A 14289-nucleotide genomic window follows, 5' to 3' on the forward strand; every position below is an offset into this window, starting at 1 on the left:
CCGCCCATCCAGAACTGCTTTAGAAAGGTAAAAAAATAGATTTACACTTCAATATTAAAACGGTTACACATAGAAAATTGAAAGTAATTGGAAAAAGTCTTTATTTCTGGTGTACTATCTGAAACCAACTGAACAGCAAAAAGTGTTGGAAGGTGAACAACCCCTTTAAGGTGAACCACCCCTTTAAGTATTGCAGGACCCTAGATAGCTTAAACCGTGCACTAAGTTTTATTAACATTGTACAAGAAGTATCTACGAGGGGACAATTAGGTGAGAACAGGAGGAGTTAATTTGGGGATGACACTTGTATGTGCCATGCTCCATATTGGGTATTTGGACAATGTGCTTTCGAATTTTTTTTCCATCAATAAGTCAAACATTGCAATAACTAAACTGTTATTGGCACTTTAGATTATACTGAGAATACATACACCACCATAACAGTTGTGTGGACTTTATTGAAAAATGATAGGCTTGAGCTTCTAAACTGTAATGATTTCAAAACGGTCAACAATATAATAAGGGGCACAGGAATCAAAAGCCTTATGTTGCTACTATAGTATATAAATTTAAAAAATCAACAGGAAAACATTAAAGTCAAAGTAGCACTATTTATCTACAGTAAAATCCCAATTTAAAATCCAGCAATTTAAAATGTTCTCTCGTGGTTCCACCATTATATCATGCATTTCCCAGATTTTAAATCATTTTTTTTGGTCCCTTTGAACTCTAAAAACATATATTATTACCTTTTTTAATATTAAAATTACATTAGTAAATCATTTAATACATTGGTATATTATGACCTTTCCCAATTTTTAATAGAAGAAAATGAAAAACTTTACATTGATAAAAACATGACAGTTGCAACACGGGCACATAATAAAATGTGACAGGACTTATAACGGAGCAAACAAATCAATCAGCATATATCAGCACAGCAACGAAGTTCTGCAGTCATTTTGGCAACATGGTATAAAATGCCATTGTAGCGATAGCAATTTAAACAGAGCCATCATAGGAAACAAATCAGCTGTGTATCTATAATATAACACAAATACTATATTTTTAGACCATAATGTCTGGCTGCTGCACTTTCTTTTGCTACCAGTTAAAAAAATCAGGACTTATTTTGTCATCAGCCAAAAACATTTGTGCTTGGCTTCAACAACAGGCTTGTTATGCACACAGACAGAATATATAACAGAACAGAGTAGTGCATAGAGTGATGAGAACTACGTTAGCTACAGAGAGTCTGTCAACATGATGAATGACTATCAATGATTGCATCAAGCTACTCCCCCCACACTGCAAATTAAAATAAGTCTTCCATCTAGAGAATGTATTCTACCATGTATAAAGCCATAGTTTCTTCATAGAGTAGAAGCTTCCATATGCATTCACCCTAGATCAGTGATGCCAAAAACATGGAACTGGCTTTGAGCATAATTCTTAAAAACCGAAACCGTAGACAGCAACAACTATTTACAACCATATGAATGTGCTGTTGCTTTGTAGAATATGGAGAAGGCCTGTGCCAATATTGCCAACCCACACACTTATGCACAAATGCCACAATGATAAATACATAAGGCCTTATCTAACAATGCCACTACTGCAACCCTTAGTGTTCTCATTGGACTGCCCATTGGAGTGCTATATTCATGGGGCAGGCTCAGGAATCTGTCCACCACTTTGGAGCCAAATGCATCAAGCCATTTTTGAAAGTGCAATACAGGGTGCATAAACCATGGCAGTTTGAAAGAGTTATTTGCACCCTGCTATGCAAATGTAACCGTGCGGTGAATAAATGGTGATTTATAAAAAAGCATTATTTAAAAAGGCTAAAGATTTAAAATAAAAAGTGTAAATCATGAATCAGTTTAGTTGCTTGGTGGTTATATTTCACTGGTAAGGGATAACTTGAATAGTTGGTTTTATTGATGTGCATAGAACAACCCATTCATCAACGTAACAATACAATGTCTGTGCATGCATACAGTAACTGACATCACTAGAAAGCCTGCCTTAATAAAAAGAAAAATTACTTCAGGAAAATGTGAAAACTTTAGTTTAGTGAGGTGTTACAACAGGACTATATGTACATATGTCTGTAACCAAAAAAATATTGATTAACCTATCACAGCAAATCTGTTCACCCTATCAAAGATGAGGGCTAAAATGGGGGAAACAACACTATGTTTTCCAGAAAAATACTGAACAATATGCAGTCTTTACTGGGAGGGAGCTCCCAGTGTAGGCAGCCATATTGGGGCAAACGTATTTGCATAAAGATTGAGTCCCCTTACTCATTCATTACATACATGTCTCCATCCCAACATGGCTGCCCACACAAGGAACTCCCTCCCAGGGCAGGCAGCATATTGTTCAGTATTTTCTGAAAAAATAGTGTTGTATCCCAAAACTGGATTGCGGTTGAAAAAATGTTGCCATGATAAGTGCCCTGCAGAGATGTATTTACACAGCACTACTGCATACACAGATCTTTACACTCTCTATAGTACAGCAGCACTAAAAACAGGTAGAGAAACAAATGCAATAGAAACAAAGATTAAGTGGTGCATGTGGACTATCTATATAATAGCAATTACATTTACAAATAAAACTTTCATTCATGTACACTGGAACAGTAGGCAAACAATCGTTTTTCGGAAGATCCCCTTTAAGAGACACAAATCAGAGTATAAATCACAATCTCTGCAATATTAATGTAAAGAATATTTCCACATGCTGGTGCTTTATAGGCAAACTTGCTTTCAGTAACATGGCACAGAGAATGTAGGAACACATCCAAAACCCCAGCTAATGTTTTTAATCATTGCTACAAAACTATGCGCAAATAATGCCTTTTAATCAAGATAAATGGGCAAAGTCATCTACCAACATAATAATTAGGCACAAGAACTCCAACTCTACGGAGTTACAGGCATGACACACCCCCCCTTTTTACACTGGCTGAATGTGAGAAAGACAATGCAGATAAAGGAAGAACCCCTCATTCCACACAGCAGTGCATGTTTCAGGGTCTGCTGCTTTGGGAGCATGTGCATCTGTCAAAATGACAGCCCATCTGACATAACTGTACACACTGAGAGATGCTTAAACACTCCCCTGTTAATGGTTTCTGAGAAGTGACGAATGAATCTGCTCTCTCCTCTAATAGAAAAATGAAGATATCTGGTCTACATTATTAACGTACAAAGCCAGATACTGCTTCAGCTCAGGGATATGCACAGGCAATTTCTTGTGTACAACTTAGTCCCTTGTAGCACAGCTATAAAGTGCTACACACTTCATATACTTAAAAATAATTGCACTGGCCACCCTTCTCCCAATGAGAGGCAAATACATGGTTATACACAAATAAAAATACCCCCCCATGTGCTCATTTATTGTCTACCCCTCCCATCCAGGTTCCAAGTCTACAACCTTGCAGCACAAATACACCCACTCATAAGAATGACTAGAACACCTTAACCTGGCCAGCTCATTGAACTGCCATGAACAATCATTATTGCATTCTGCGCAGAAAGTTCTGTGTCTCTCAGTGAGTAACTGACAGCCGAGACACCCAATCAGTTCACAAGCAGCTTCAGCAGTAAAATAACCCTTTCTCTGAAAATAGCTGCCCTTCGTCAGCTGTACTTTCAAACACACAGCATTCCCAACAGGAGAGGTATGCCATCAAAACTCCTCTTTTCCAAGGGGCACAATACTGGTTCTTATGGCTCTTCCAAGCAGGGACCCCTTACAGTTGTACAGGTGAATGCACTTCACAGGTGCAAGGGAACAGGTTGGACATATAAAAAGCTGCTCCTGGCCCTTTATTGGCAGTTAATCTCTGCAAAGCTCAGGATTCCATGTATCCTTCCTGGCTCAGTCCCTAAAGACAATTTCAGTGCTGGGGCTGGAGCTTGGGAGGCAAGTGATTGCGGGTGCTAGGCACTAAGTGCAGCAGGAGTGAAGGGGTTAGCTATTTGTATGAATAAACAGCAGATGCTGCATCCCACCCACAGTCTGCATCCCAGCCTAGATACCCACAGCAGCCAGCCCTGCACCTTCCCTGCCTAGGCCATCTGTGCCCTTCCAGCCTTCCTTCAATCCCAGCCCATCTCCTGCTCACCTGACAGCTGCATCAATATGGCAGGGCAGTGCCCAGGAACCAGGACTTACCCAAACCCCTCTGGCCACAGCTCTCTCCAGACTTGTCACCCTCAGTGGAAATCCCAGTGGTTGCACAGTAGGGTCGGGCACAGCAGCTGCCTTCTTGTATGTATGTATGTATGTATGTATGGTGGTGAGGGGGAGGTGAGCTTAGTAAGCAGACGTGTAGCAGCCCTGGGAGAGAGGCTTGGGTCCTGGAGGTATCACATCTAATTCCACCATCTTCCTCCTCCTCCTCCTTTTCTTCTCTCTCTGCAGCCACCAGCAGCCCTGCCTGTACACAGAGAGCTCCGCCTCCCTCCCGGTGACATCAGTAGCACACACAGGCTCACTCCGGCGCTCCCAGCCCTTCACACGGACAGTGCTAGGCAGAGCGATAACAATGCAGTAGTGTGCGCAGACTCTTATTCAAAAATTAGCCCAAACCCAGCCTAAAGCCACTTCACAAGTAGTCCAAAAATAGCACAATATTTGCAGTAAAAGAATATGTGGAAAATACACATTCTCTTAGGCCTCGCAAACCTCTTATCACAACTTATATCAGGCATAATAAGGTAAGTGTTGCGCCCTGCCCTCTGTGCTCAGTGCATGCAGGTTATTGTAGTTTTACTTCCAACATCTAACGCTTACCATAAACTACATTATCCAGCATGCACTGGGGGTGCTGGGACTGTTGAATGTTGGACAGAATTAATAGAAAGTGCAGGTAACCAGGAGTCAGGTGCTTATGAAAACAGCTCCATGGGGCAAATTCACTAAAGCGCAAAGCGGCTAACGCTAGCGCAAATTCACCAGCGTGACGTTATTTCGTTACTTGGCTGATTTACGAACGGGTGCTGGAGTAAATTCGCTAGCGAAGTGAACCTACTTCGCACCCTTACGCCAGATGAAGTTGTGCTATGGCGAAGGGACGTAACTACGCTAATTCACTAACTTGCACATTTTACTAAATATTACCTCTTGCGCCTGACTTGCCTTCGCCACCTCAGACTAGGCGAAGTGCAATAGAGTAGATAGGGCTTTAAGTCCCAAAAAACGCTGGCATCTTTTACTTTTATAAGGGTGATCGGCTGAAAAAGATCGTAAATTTTTTTGGGGGTACCCACCTACCCCCCTACATTTCCTAACATATGGCACCTAAACTATACAGTGGGCACATGTATAGGGCAAAATAACAACTCTTTTTTATTTTATGAAGCTTTCCCACGCATGTGTAGTGTAATGTATTTGCTGCTACTTATACGTCCATTGTACTTTAAGTTGGCGCCGTATGCAAATCAGGCATCACTAGCGTAACTTTGCTTTGCTTGACGAATTAACGCTAGTGCAACTTTGCTACCTTTCGCCTCCCTGAGTGCAACTTCAGATTTTAGTGGATTAGCAGTGCCCTGGCGAACCTTTGACTGGCGAAGGCGTCGCTAGAGCATTTTCGGCGCTTAATGAATCTGCCCCCATGTGCCATGAGCCTAAGGGCTCTTATATAGATGTTTTTGTGCGATATTATCTTTTGCCTGTTTGTTTTTTTAAACACAACATGATGCTTTGTTTATGCTTGACATCCAATCAAGTGACAATACAACGGAGGGATGTGTTAGAACTTCCAAAAACAAGACTTCTTTTACTCCCTCAGTCTGCTTTTTTAAACACAAAAAAAAACTCCTGTGTGTAAGAGTGCTAAGGGTAGACCCCTCTCTGTACAATGTATATTTTTTGAAATGGGTTACACTTAGGGTAAGGGGCACAGGCTAAGATTCGAGGAGATTTAGTCGGGCAGCTAATCTCCCCGAAAAGCCTTTCTGCCGGCTAGAATTGAAATCACCGAGATGGTCTCAAAATCGCCCGAATTTTCCTCGTGAGGCAATCTACAGCTGCTTTCCCTTGTAGTGAAATGTATGAAGGCCCCAACGCAAGGCTACGCAGGAACAAACGTGTATAAGATCTCTAACAGTGCATCCCTTTTAGTATACTAAAGTGCATACATGTATACAAATTGATTTTTAGGTCAGTCTGCTAAAAGCAGAACGAATGCCAGACATTAACCATTGACCACTGCACACACCCCCCATCCTCAAACACGCCACAAGGATGTCGAAGAACAAGCCTGCCCTATACCTGTGCAAAAATGTATAGTTGTGCAAGTGTCCATTGCTCTCAGGCTGCAAATGAAGACCAGGAAATATGTGCACTGGAAGCTGATATGTTATTTGCTTGAAGTGAGCATGCTCCTGGATGGTAACCATTGGTTTGTGTGCCGGTCATAATAAGATATTAGCAGTCATAATAAAATAACTAGTAAAGCTGGTCACAGACGCAAAGATAACTTTGCATGAAAATTAGTTTCGTATGATTTTTAGGATTTTTCCCATCATTTTTTGTTAGCTAATGACCATGTTTAGTTGATCAGACAGGTTAGAAGATTTCTGCCGGCTAACGATAATATCTCTGCATGTATTGCCTGTGACAATATCATTGGGTGACTGTCACTACTATTTGTTGGACATAAATTTCGTACGATTACTGTCATGGCCAGATTTGTTCTTTTACTACTGTATTAATCTGAATGGTTAGTTACAGGTAGGTTTGCCACCTGGCCGGTATTTTACCATCCTGGCCAGTAAGGAATGATGGTTGATCCCAATGTTATAAATAAGGAAAAAAGATAAATATAAAGGAAAGCCAGTATTTTTTCCAGTGGGGGGCCCACTGGGGAGTAGCTGATCGGTGGGGCCCATATTGGTCGTAAAGTATCTAACCGGTCTATGATGTTCTGGCAGTTCTTGTCTCCCAGAAGGAATAGAATCACATCAGTATCTAAAAATACACTTAAATGTTATTAAAATCGGACATATTTTCAATTAATCAGTTTAACACTTACAATACATAGATCTACTGTTTTAGGCATGAGTTAACTTTGTTTAGTTTGATAAACATATCCCTTTTAGCAGAAACCTAATTGCGGCTCAAGCACAGGATAGCATTTAACCAAACTGTTACTGTGGATATAATAAAGGTAAATAATGACTCAAGCAGAACTGTCACTCAGCCCCAGCATATCCCAGCAGGCAGTGTCTACATGTACCACCTGGGAGCCAGACACTACAGGAGGGTTATGAGAAGAGTGAAGGAAGGTTATGGCTAGCCCGCTTATAAACAATAAAGCTTGCACAAGTCTTACATTGTTTTTCTGTATTAGAATCTGTAACACCTTCATAGGAGGATGGATAAGTTTAACCCTTTAAGTGCCACAGAACGTAGAATCTACGTTCTGAGGCAAAGTAACTTGAAATGCCACAGAACGTAGATTCTACGTTCTGCAGCATTTCCCCCAGGCCAGGAAGCGATGCGCACAAAAAACCGGCGCATCGCTTCTAACACGCACAGATCCCCCTAGGCAACGAGCAGAGGCGGTTCACTTACCGGATCGCTTCCTCGATCGTCCCAGGCAGCCAATGGGAGCAGTGGAGACCACGAGGAGCACACTGATGACGTCTCCACTGCTCCCCCTATAAATAACTCCCCCCAACTGTCACACCTTCCCTCCTGCTGCGCACTTATGGTTGCTGGAGTTCCCCCTGCTGCCTGTCTGAGCTTTGATCGCTGGATTGGTCGCCTGGATTGCCTGGATTCAACATTGTGAGCTGAACTGCACCTCTCTACACCCTTTACTTTACATATTCTCTCTAAAAAAAAAAAATCTTTTTTTTTTCTTTTTTTTTCTTCTGTCTTTGGCCTTAGCACACTTACAGGCAACTTTGCCAAGCTCACACTCACACTCCCACACTCACACACTCACACACACACACTCACACACACACACTCACACTTACACACTTACTTTCTTACTTTTTATCTCTACTTATTTTTTACTTTGCTTTCTTTAGTCATTTGTCTTTATTTGTTGCTCAAACTTTATTTCTGCTCTGATTTGATTGCGTTTTACTGTTTTTTGGCCATTTTCATCATTGGTTTGTGATTTTATTGCACTTTTATTGCGCTATTACTTGTTTTGTTCTCATCCGTTTCTGTTTGCAGTGACGCTGGTGGATCTAGATTTCTGACCACCGATTTCACTCCAATAACTTCATTTTATTGCTTTTAGTGATTTTATTACGTTTATTCTTTATATTTTTCTTTACTGCTGGTTTAGTTTTCTAGAAAAGTTTTCCCCTACCCAAATAACTGTTCACTGTATTGCTTTTGGTGGTTTTATTACGTTTACCCTTTGCATTGTTCTTTGCTGCTAGTTTAGTTCCCCAAAAAACTTTCCATTTGCAGTGACGCTGGTGGATCTATAGTTCTGACCACCAATTTCACTCCAATAACAGTTTTTTTATTGCTTTAGCTGTTTTTACTGCTTGCTTAGTTCCCCCGAAAAAGTTCCCTTTGTAGGTCACTAGAGAATCTAGGACCCTTGACCGCTGATTTTAGTGTATTCGCTGTTCTTTTATTGCTTTGAGTAGTGTTGCATTTTAGTGATTTTTTCAGGAGTTTTCTTTGCACTGTTTATTGCACACTTTATTGCTTGTTTAGTGCCCCAAAAGATAGTTCCCTTTGCTGTGACACCATTTAGTGGTCTTATTCTGTTTTCTGATTTTAGGTGATTGTTCCAGAAAGTCAGGGATTACGTGGATTGTAAACTGTGCCATATCTTTATTCCATAGCATTCCATAAGGTTCATTTGTTCAAGCTCAAGGTTTTTTCCTTCTGCTTGTTTGTATTGGTCATATCTTGCTGCCTTGCTTTTTTTCTTCTTCTGGTTGTTTCTGTTAGCAGGGGTTAACTGTTGGTCATATCTTGCTGCCTTGCTTTTTTTTTTTCTTCTGGTTGTTTATATTAGCAGGGGTTAACTGTTGGTCATATCTTGCTGCCTTGCTTTTTTTTCTTCTTCTGGTTGTTTCTGTTAGCAGGGGTTAACTGTTGGTCATATCTTGCAGCCTTGCTTTTTTTTTTCTTCTGGTTGTTTATATTAGCAGGGGTTAACTGTTGGTCATATCTTGCTGCCTTGCTTTTTTTTTTTCTTCTGGTTGTTTCTGTTAGCAGGGGTTAACTTTTGGTCATATCTTGCAGCCTTGCTTTTTTTTTCTTCTGGTTGTTTATATTAGCAGGGGTCTCAGTCATCTTGCTGTCTTGCTTTTTTTTTTTTTTTTATTCTGGTTGTTTCTGTTAGCAGGGGTTAACTGTTGGTCATATCTTGCAGCCTTGCTTTTTTTTTTCTTCTGGTTGTTTATATTAGCAGGGGTCTCAGTCATCTTGCTGGCTTGCTTTTTTTTTTTTTTCTTGTGGTTGATTGTATTAGCTTTTTTTTTTATTTGTTTGACTTGCCTATTGATTCTTAGCTTTGTAGTTGTCTGTAAATTTCTGGCACAATGGCCAAACGGTTTTATACCGCTGAGGAAGCGGCTAGGTATTGCGAGGACTCCAGCTCAGAGGAATTTAGCAATTCCGATTCTGAGTATGTCCCATCTGATGACTCTAGTGAGGAATCAGAGATTGGTGATAGCAGCACTATTAGCGCAGAGGCTAGTAGTGGCGGCACGCTTACTGCTGAAGAAGCAGAGGAAGAGGCAGAGGCAGAGGCTGGTGGCAGTGTGCCAGATGCACCCATGGAGGTTGAAGAGGGTGAGGGTAGTGATGATGCAGCAGTTGGAGCGCCTATGTGGGGGCCTCCCTGTAATTATGCCCCCGAAATTCCCCCATTCACTGCAGTCGCGGGCGTCAAGGTGGACACCACTAACTTTCAAATTATAGATTTCTTCAATCTTTTTATCACAGAGGCCATCCTACAGGACATGGTCCAGTACACAAATTTATACGCTGAGCAGTATCTTGCCAGCCACCCTTTACCAGGGTATTCAAGAGCCCAGGCGTGGTATCCCACTACTGTAAATGAAATCAAAAGATTCCTGGCGCTCACATTGGCAATGGGACTCGTAGAACGCAATACCTTAGCTTCATACTGGGATACCACTACAGTCCTTTCCATCCCTCTTTTTTCAGCCGTTATGCCAAGAAACCGCTACCAAATTTTACTGCGGTTTCTTCATTTTAGCAACAATGCAGCGGCTGTTCCCCCTAATGAGCCCGGTCACGACAGGCTTTACAAATTGAGGCCCCTTATAGATAGCCTGTCTCAGCGCTTCGCAGAGGTCTACACCCCCTCCCAAAATATATGTGTGGACGAGTCCCTTTTGCTCTTCAAAGGGCGCCTAAGATTCCGCCAATACATCCCTAGTAAGCGTTCTCGCTATGGGATGAAATTTTACAAACTCTGCGAAAGCAGCACGGGCTATACTAATTCTTTCATGTTCTATGAGGGAAAGGACACTAATTTGGACCCCCCCGGTTGTCCCCTTGATTTGACTGCCAGTGGTAAAATTGTCTGGGAGCTCATATCTCCACTGTTGGGCCGAGGTTACCACTTATACGTGGATAACTTCTACACTAGCGTCCCCTTATTTAGAACGCTTTACTGGTTGGACACCCCAGCCTGTGGCACCGTTAGGCAAAACCGCAAAGGACTGCCTAAGGAACTGGTGCAAAAGAAATTAAAACGTGGAGAAGTTTATGCTCTTAGAAGTGATGAGCTCCTGGCACTAAAATTTGCAGACACAAAAAATGTTTGTATGCTTACTACTATCCACAATGAGAGTGTAGTTGTCCAACACAGACGTGGCAGGCCCGCAAAATCAAAGCCACTCTGTTGTAAAGAATATAGTAAGCATATGGGTGGCGTTGATAAAACAGACCAAATTCAAACTTACTATGACGCCACCAGAAAAACCAGGGCCTGGTACAAAAAAGCAGCAATTTACATGATTCAAATGGCCCTTTATAATTCCTATGTCGTTTACAAGGCGGCAGTACCAGGCCCAAAATTGTCTTTATACAATTATCTGCTGCAACTGCTCCCTGCCCTTTTGTTTGGTGATGTACAGGAGGTTCCAGAAATGCCTGGCAATGACAATGTTGCCCGAATGGTGGGTAAGCATTTCATTGCACAAATTCCACCAACTCCTAATAAAAGATATGCCCAGAGAACTTGTAAGGTTTGCCGTTCCAGGGGTGTTCGAAAAGATGTGCGATATTTTTGTCCCAAGTGTCCTAGCAAGCCTGCTTTGTGTTTCCAACCCTGTTTTGAGGTGTACCACACTGTGGTACACTACGAGAGGCCATGAGTTGTGTTGGTAGGTTAGGGTTCTCTGGGTTTGTTGGTGGTAAAAGGATGTAGTAAACTTGGCATGCTCTGTTTTTATGCACATGCTGGCAAAGTGATGCTTTTTATTTCGTGTTTTTTTGAAGTTGTGATTGTGCAGTGGTTTTTCAGGTTCAAGCCCCTTTTGAGATATAACATTTCACACGCTAGGTGTCTATGCACACGCTAGCAATAACTGGTTAGGTGTGCTGGCAAAACGATGTGCTTTTTCTTTTGTATTTTGTGCAGTGGTTTTTCAGGTTCAAGACTCGGCAGACAGACGGCACTTCTGGAATAGGTTTATTGGGGTTGCTGCTGTAAAAACCTAACGTGTTTCGGGAGTAGATCCCTTAGTCATAGGTCCTATGACTAAGGGATCTACTCCCGAAACGCGTTAGGTTTTTACAGCAGCAACCCCAATAAACCTATTCCAGAAGTGCCGCCTGTCTGTCGAGTTTTGTAGCGTCCACAGTGGGGACACTGTTTGACTGAGCACCTGGATATAGGCAAGAGCGATGAACAGTAGCGGTCCTTCTTTGTTCTTTATTTTCAGGTTCAAGCCCCTTATTGAGATCTAACATTTTACGCTCTAGGTTTTTATGCACACGCTAGCGATAACTGGTTAGGTGTGCTGGCAGAATGATGCGCTTTTTTGTGTTTTGTGCAGTGGTTTTTTGGATTCAAGCCCCCCATCGAGTTCTAACATTTCACGCTCTAGGTTTTTATGCATGAACTAGCAATAACTGGTTATATGTGCTGGCAAAATGATGTGCATTTCTTTTGTTTTGTGCAGTGGTTTTTCAGATTCAAGCCCCCCTTGAGATTTAACATTTTGGCAGGTACCTACTTGGCTTATAACTAGGTTATAGATATTGGTAATCTATAGATATTGATAAAAAAAGTTTGACGATGCAAAAGTTGGCATTTTTTTTTCTGTATAGTAGTGATCTTGGTAGTGATTTATGGTGTAGAATTTGGCACAGGGTGAGCAATTTTTTGTGCAGTGTAGCAGTAAAAACAATTGTATGTAGGTTTGTTCTTAGTCTATGCATTCAGTTTTTGTGTTGAGCTATGGTGCTTTAGGCCAGTTGTAGTTTTATGGATAGCATTTGTATTGCGCTGGTGCAATAGCAAACTGAGGTGCTGGTTGGTCGAGAGGGCGCACGATAGAACTTGTGGTGTGTGATGAATACATGGGATGATGTGCATCTCTAATGCTGATGCCACAAGTTTTTTTTTTACTGGCACCTCAAAAGCTCCTCTATCAGCGCATTTATCTATAGTTTTGTCTGTATTTCTGGGCAACATTTGCATTTGTTTTTGTAGATTTAGGCATCTCTGGATTTGTGGGTAGCATGTCTTCAGTTTTCGGTTTTTGAGCACAGGGTGGCGGAACACTATGGTCTTCCATTTAGAATTGTTTATAGTGTAGGCATTCAGAATCTTTTTCCCGAAAAGTTGTGGTTGGAACAATCCATTTTTTTTGTACTTGTAGCGCACATTGAATATTTATGCAGTAATTAGGTTGGACAAGTTGCAGTGGCTCTGTGAATAGGAATAGTACTTTGATCACGTGCCATGTCTGCCACCAGTAGGGCACCAGCTTTTTTACAAACTTCTGGTGTGCACTTCTTAGGACACTTGCATAATTTATGGGTCAAATGTACTATGGATTCTTGCAAAAATTAAGTTTTGTCCAAACGATCTCCACCTGTGTAGCTCACTTTCCTACTCAGGCCACACCAGCCAGGCCAAACTTTTACTCATGCAAAAAATGTAGGATAGGAAGGAGCATTACAATCCGCAGACTTGGCTGCAAAATACCTTTATTGTCACAGCATGTTTCGGATCATCATGGATCCTTTTTCAAGTGAGGATCCATGATGATCCGAAACATGTTGTGACAATAAAGGTATTTTGCAGCCAAGTCTGCGGATTGTAATGCTCCTTCCTATCCTACATTTTTTGCATGAGTACTATGGATTCTGTTGGTAAATATATTTGCAAATGTGGTACAGATTTTGTCATTGGTGAAGTGTACGAAGAAGCACAACAGGACAGATGAAGTCGTTGCACAACAGGACAGATGAAACTCAGACGCTCCACTAAATCGAAAAGGGTGAGTGAAATATATTTTTGGGGTAGTGGGGCCCAGATGCAGATCCATCAGAGTAGTCCCAAAATTATTGGGTATAAATCTAACTTTGTAAATTGTCTTTTCCTTTATTTCAGACCAAAGCACTGAGTTCTACAAAGGATTGTGGCCACAATTATCCACGTAGTAAAGCAGGAATGGCATCTCTGAATAGTTGAAGGTGTTTATTTTCAAGATATCTATAGTTTGTGGGGGTTATTTTATTGGTTAGGGACAGTTTAGGATAAAATATGGATGCATTCACATAACTTCACAGCCCGAATATTATGCATTGTGCCTGTGTTGGGGTGTTGGGTGGCTGCGTCTCTATGTGTATCCATACATATGGGGTATCGTTTTATTCAGGGGAACTTGCAGATTGCCATTGAGCAGGTTTTTGTTAGTTGTCATGGAAACTTAGGGAGAAATCGAACTTTGTAACTCTCTTTTCCTTTATTTCAGACCAAATCGCTGTCTTCTACAAAGAACTGCGGCCACAATTCTCTGTGTAGAAAAGAAAGAATGGCATCTTTGAAAAGCTGAAGAAGTGTACTTTTAGGAAATAGATGGCTTGTGGGGGTTATTTCACAGGTAAGGGGCAGTTTAGAATGAAAAGAGTTGAGAACTGCACATAAATTCACAGCCCCAATTTTATGCATTGTGCCTGTTTTGAGGTGTTCGGTGGCTGCGTCTCTATGTGTATCCATACGTATGGAGTATCGTTCTATTCAGGGGAACTTGCAGATTGTCATTGAGCAGGTTTTTTTTAGTTGCCATG

At 41.4% G+C, this 14289-nt stretch overlaps 1 protein-coding gene and 1 long non-coding RNA gene across 2 annotated transcripts in view; one reads left to right on the top strand and one right to left on the bottom strand.

The window, feature by feature from the left end:
* The window catches only part of apba1.L (amyloid beta (A4) precursor protein-binding, family A, member 1 L homeolog), a 94985-nt gene extending 90455 nt beyond the window's left edge, over positions 1–4530 (bottom strand). Inside the window, exon 1 of the mRNA XM_018258734.2 lies at positions 4195–4530. The gene's annotated coding sequence lies outside the window, so the exon portion shown is untranslated. The remainder of the gene's footprint in view (positions 1–4194) is intronic.
* Positions 4531–13350: 8820 nt separating this feature from the next.
* Positions 13351–14013, top strand: LOC121401374. The gene is made up of 3 exons (XR_005966186.1): positions 13351–13496; positions 13610–13692; positions 13974–14013. It is a non-coding gene; the product is annotated as an uncharacterized LOC121401374 (long non-coding RNA).
* The last annotated feature ends 276 nt before the right edge of the window (positions 14014–14289 follow it).

The sequence above is a fragment of the Xenopus laevis genome, chromosome 1L (assembly GCF_017654675.1).
Source record: "Xenopus laevis strain J_2021 chromosome 1L, Xenopus_laevis_v10.1, whole genome shotgun sequence".
In the NCBI taxonomy this organism is placed as follows: Eukaryota; Metazoa; Chordata; class Amphibia; order Anura; family Pipidae; genus Xenopus; species Xenopus laevis.